This window comes from Choloepus didactylus, chromosome 3 (assembly GCF_015220235.1).
Source record: "Choloepus didactylus isolate mChoDid1 chromosome 3, mChoDid1.pri, whole genome shotgun sequence".
NCBI lineage: Eukaryota > Metazoa > Chordata > Mammalia > Pilosa > Megalonychidae > Choloepus > Choloepus didactylus.
This window is the reverse complement of record NC_051309.1, coordinates 129,421,277-129,427,409: the sequence shown is the minus strand read 5'-3', so window position 1 is coordinate 129,427,409 and position 6,133 is coordinate 129,421,277.

Sequence of the window (6,133 nt, the reverse complement as noted above, 5' to 3'; positions counted from 1 at the left end):
TTTATATGGCTCCAGGATTTAATTCAGACCCATCCTGAATGGGTGGAGTAACTCCTCCATGGAAATTATCCAATCAAAGTCATCACCCACAGTTGGGTGGGTCATATCTCCATGGAAACTTCCAATCAAAGGTCTTGCCCACACAAGATTTCATCAAAGGACATGGCATTTGGGGGGACATAATACATCCAAACCAGCACACCTAACAATTTTTAGAAAGCTATTAAACTAATTATTAGTTAAAGAGAGTCAGAAAGTGAAGGGTTTTCAATTTTTAATAAGTTCAGTATGCTTGCTTCTTTCTGATAATATGAGTAAGTTATGATATTTTTCCTCTTTAAATGCCTTTGTAATAAATCTTAGCAGCCAATTACTAAAGACATGTTAGAAAGTTAAAAGCTCTTAAACAGTTGCTACAAGCATGGTAGGTGTTTTCTTCTACTATTCTAGTCTACCCAATGCTCAATCACATCACCTTAGTCAATACTACCATGTTGGAAATAGAAACAATCTTAGAGATCACTAATCTAATCTTATCATTTTAGACAGATCAAAACACTGAGGTTTAGGGAAGTTAATAGGTTCACTAAAGGTAAAGAGCTAACTTTTTGAAAATGCCGAAACTGATATGCAGGTCTTTTTTTTTCAGTGTAATATTTTTCTCAGTGATCTACATTGATTCCCAAAGATAGAACACTCTCCTAGCTACAATGGTTTTAATTTTTGACTTCTTCAAACCTAAAAACGTATGTTACCTCTACTGTCAGAGGAGAAGTAGCCAAGGAAAGATGTGGAACCCACCTTCCATGTACATGAGAAGTAACAGAGTTGACGAATATATAACGAGGGAGAAGAGTCCCATCAGATGACTGCTGGTCATAAAGGCATTTCAGGCTCAGAATAAAGTTATTAGAAACTTTACAGGATCACTCCTTTTAACATTTTCTTTGTTTCAAAAGTTAGTGGTGTTGACTGTAATAAATTGTCCTATAGGTAGGGAGTGAAGGCTGAAAGCAAGGACTGTTTGAAGCTGTAAAAGATCAGTTAGAAATTCTGGTCTTCTCCCACATCCAACCCAGGTAAGCTCCTGTCCCTCAGTGACTTTGGCACGAATCTGGAGAATTCTTCTATGAGGAATTTGAATCAAGAGATTCCAGGCCAGGGACAGCAGGCAAGGCAGAATGTATAAGCAGGAGTTGCCATATCAAAAAGAGATTATATGAAAACACAACCTGAACGGTGAGAACACTCAACCCTCTTGTACTTTTTGGACTTGTGTCCCTTGGCACAACCATGCTGGTAGATTAAAATTTATCCAGTAGATTCCTCCCTGGAAAAATTGTCTACCTCCTAAGAAAGATATATGGTTAGTGACAATTGGAGATACCTCAAAAATTGGCTGGGTTCCACAAAACAAAATGCATCCATGCACACTGTACTTACAATCTGCCTATTGTTACCTCACTCTTAAACATGAATAAAGCAAAAATAATCATTAAACACTTGAGGAAAAACCTCCAACATGAAATACTGAAACCAAAAACAAATCATTAGGAAATGGTACTCAGAGAAAACAAACACAAAGCAGAAGAAAGATAATTTTGATCTACGAGAAAAAAGAGATATCAGAACACCTTGAAATATTAAAAATATATGATGGATAAATAAAAATAAATTATTATTAGGAAGATAAAGTCAAAGAAATTCCCCATGAAGTAACCAAAATACAAAGAGCTTTGAAATTGCAGAAAAGAAAAGAGAAAGAAACTTAGAGAATTAATGCCAAGACATTCAATAAAAAATTATTTGGAGTAACAAAAAGTGAGCAGAGGAAAAAAGAGGGGACTAAAAATAATCCAAAAATGGAAAACAATTTATTTTCAAATTGGAAGGATGCACTATACATGCCATGCCATGTTATCATAAACTTTTGCAGATTTGTCTATATCATTCATTAATTTGTACCGAGCACCTCCTATGTACTAGGTTCCCTGCTAGTACAGGGGAGAAAGTGGGAGCCAAATTAGTGAGACGCTGACCTTGTCAAGCTTACCATCTGGTGGGGCAGAGATGCAGGTATGAAATCATCCCATCAAAACCTGTCAAATGGTAGTATGACACATGGTAGGGAGAAGTACAGGGTGACAAGAAAGACTGTAGGAGAGAACAGGAAGACTTTCTCTGAGGGAATGAGGTTTCAGCTCTGATATGAAGGAAGAGTAGGCATTAACTAACCAAAGAGAGCAGGGAAGAGCAAGCCTGGTGGAGGAATGTACATGGCCATGGCCTGTGGGATAAAGAAGCATGGTGAGTGCAAGAGACTGAAGGAAATCCACTGTGGATGAAATGGAAAAACAGGAGGGGAGCCTGGGGTCAGATGAAGCCAGAGATCAGAGGCCAGTAGGGTGCCACTGAGGCAGAATATTTAGGCCATGTTTGAATTTTGCCTTTTTCCTGTGGCTATGTAATTGGAAGTCATTGACGGGTTTTAACAAGGGTGGAGACAGGATAAATTTGTGTCATTAGGAAGACCACTCTGCCTGCGATGTGAAAAATGAAATGGAGGAGGGTCAGGGAAAGATAGTAGTAGATCTGTTAGGGGACTTTCACATTTGCCCATGCAAAAGATGATGGTATCTTAATTGGTACAGTTTCTGTTTGGGGTGAATGAAAAGTTTTGGTAATTGATGGTGGTGAAGGTAGCACAACACTGAAAATGTGTTTAATATCACTTAATTGTATATATGAATGTGGTTTAAAAGGGGAAATTTTAAGTTGATTATATGTTACTAGAATAAAAATTAAAGAAAAATGTAGGATTGTACTATACAGTGAACCCTAATGTGAGCTGTGGACAGTAGTTAATAGCATAATTACAATAATATTATTTAATCAATTGTAAGAAAGTCACCACACTAATGCAAAGTGTTAATAATAGGGAGAACTGTGTATGTGAAGGTGGGGATTTATGGGAACTCTGTATTTTCTGAATGATTTTTCTGATTTTCTGCATACTTTTTCTGTAAAACTACAGTTTATCCAAATTAAGAAAAAATGTTAAAAAATTGTACACATAGTACCAGCTACCATGTCACTTTTCACATTTATTCTTCTTGGACTTGAGTTCTTCCTGCCTCTTTGACACACACTGCCCCTCAAGTTCCCCTAAACCACTACAGTGCGGGTTGCCTGTGTTCCCCACCTGGCCATTTCCACACCTTGCCAAACCCTTTTCTTCTGCTCCTTTGGATTATCCAGCCACCAACTGTGCCCAGCTTAGGTTTCAAGATGGCCTGAATTCCTAAAAGGCCAAGAAGGTTCATGGCTTGGGCCTGGTGTTAACTTTCACAGGTGGGGGCATTTAAGGAATGGGTTCTAATGAAATAGGTTGGAAGGAGTTGTGGCAAAACCTAAGTAGTCATGGTATATCATTTTGTGTCTATGTGTTACTGAAAGTTTGAGTTCAAATAACAAATAACAAAGAAAGTTCTAGAATACAGCTAGTTTGTATGTTAGAACCTGCCTGACATTTGCCATTATATATTAATGGAATGGGAGAAATAAAGGTCTGAAATAATTCCAATGAAAGATAGCACTTCAGCTTTCTTACAGCCTATTATCTTTTCATTACTGAAATTAGATAATTTTATAAAGGCTAGGTTTCAGTAATGCCTTTGCATGCCAGAACTTTCATGCATACATAAATTTTCATCCATGCCATGAATCATGAGGTATAAATAGCATATCACAGTTCATGACGGCAATAAGTCTAAAAACTGTAGATGAAGATAGTAGAAAAATTCTACATGGTAATTTCTCCTACGCTTACACTAAAGGCTCATGGACAAAGATTTTCAGGCAAGACTGGAAGAGTAGGCTTCTTTTATCATTTTTTTAAATGTTTAAAGTAAGATTTATTGAAGTATAATTTACAGGGTAAACTTTACCCCTTTAAAATGTACTGTTTGATGAATTTTGATGAATGTATATGATGGCATTAACAACTCCACAATCAAGATATAGAACATTTTCACTTTCCTGATACATTTCCTTGTGCCTCTCTTTGTCCTATTACTTGTCCCTGGCAACCACTGCTCTGATTTCCGTTTCTATGGGTTTGCCTTTCTACAATGTCATATAAGAGGTATCATATAGTATGAAGTTTATTGAGATTGGTTTCTTTCACTTAACATAATGCTTTTGAGACTTATAGATGTTGTGTGTATCAGTACCATGCTCCTTTTTATTGCAAGTAAGCCCATTTATTTATATTGCTGAGAAGTTCCATTTTATATTCACATGTGATAAACATTCTAGTTTTTGGCTTTTATGAATAAAAGTGCCATCAACATTCACATAGGCAAGATATCATTGTCAGCTGGCTTTTGATAATTTCTGACAAGAAGTCTGTTGAACATCTTGTCTTTGTTTATCCATAGGTAATGTTTCTTGTTTATCTGGTTGCCTTCATGATTTTCTTTTTATCTTTAGTTTTTAGTGGTTTGACTTTGACTTGTCTAAATTTTTTTTAAGTCATTGTGCATGGGTTTCTCTGAGCTTATTGGATCTGTGGTTGGTTTGTTGTCTTCCATTGTCTTCAAATATTCCTCCTCCCCTGTTCTCTTTCCTTTCTCCTTCTAGAACAAAATTGCAAATATATGAGACCTTTTGTTATTGTTCCATGACTCTTGGATTCTCTGTTCTGTTTTGATTCTTCTTTTCTCTTTATAATTGTTTTCATCAATTCTACTGGCCTGCCTTCAAATTTACTGTTTCTTTCTTCAACTTTGTCCAGTCAACTCATAAACTCATCAAACGAATTTTTCAACTCTAATATCATGTTTTTATTTATAGCATTTCTATTTACCCTTATTGTTTCTACCTCTCTGTTAAATTTCCAATTTTTTTTTTTTTTTTTCTACCCCAAGAAAATAACCTAATATAGCAACATTTCTGTGAACTTGTTCCTACCATATCCACCAGAAATTAACAAACCATAGTCATTCCTGGGCATTCCCAGAACGTTAAATTTACCACGATAGCTTATCTGTTCTTGTTTCCCCTTGCATTTTTTTTTTTTTTTTTTGGCTTTATGAGTTTTATTTTTTTTTTTTTATTTTTTTTTTTTTAATCATCATTTTATTGAGATATATTCACATACCACGCAGTCATACAAAACAAATTGTACTTTCGATTGTTTACAGTACCATTACATAGTTGTACATTCATCACCTAAATCAATCCCTGACACCTTCATTAGCACACACACAAAAATAACAAGAATAATAATTAGAGTGAAAAAGAGCAATTGAAGTAAAAAAGAACACTAGGTACCTTTGTCTGTTTGTTTGCTTCCCCTACTTTTCTACACATCGATCCATAAACTAGACAAAGTGGAGTTTGGTCCTTATGGCATTCCCAATCCCACTGTCACCCCTCATAAGCTACATTTTTATACAACTGTCTTCGAGATTCATGGGTTCTGGGTTGTAGTTTAATAGTTTCAGGTATCCACCACCAGCTACCCCAATTCTTTAGAACCTAAAAAAGGTTGTCTAAAGTGTGCGTAAGAGTGCCCACCAGAGTGATCTCTCGGCTCGTTTTGGAATCTCTCTGCCACTGAAGCTTATTTCATTTCCTTTCACATCCCCCATTTGGTCAAGAAGATGTTCTCCATCCCACGATGCCGGGTCTACATTCCTCCCCGGGAGTCATATTCCACGTTGCCAGGGAGATTCACTTCCCTGGGTGTCTGATCCCACGTAGGGGGGAGGGCAGTGATTTCACCTTTCAAGTTGGCTTAGCCAGAGAGAGAGGGCCACATCTGAGCAACAAAGAGGCATTCAGGAGGAGACTCTTAGGCACAAATACAGGGAGGCCTAGCCTCTCCTTTGCAGCAACCGTCTTCCCAAGGGTAAAACTTATGGTAGAGGGCTCAACCCATCAAACCACCAGTCCCCTATGTCTGTGGTCATGTTAGCAACCATGGAGGTGGGGTAGGCGAATACCCCTGCATTCTCCACAGGCTCCTCAAGGGGGCACTACATCTTTTTTTTTTTTTTTTTTTTCCTTGTTTGTCTTTTTTCTTTTTTTTTTTTTTTTTTTTTAACTTTCCCTTCTTTTTTGAAATCAA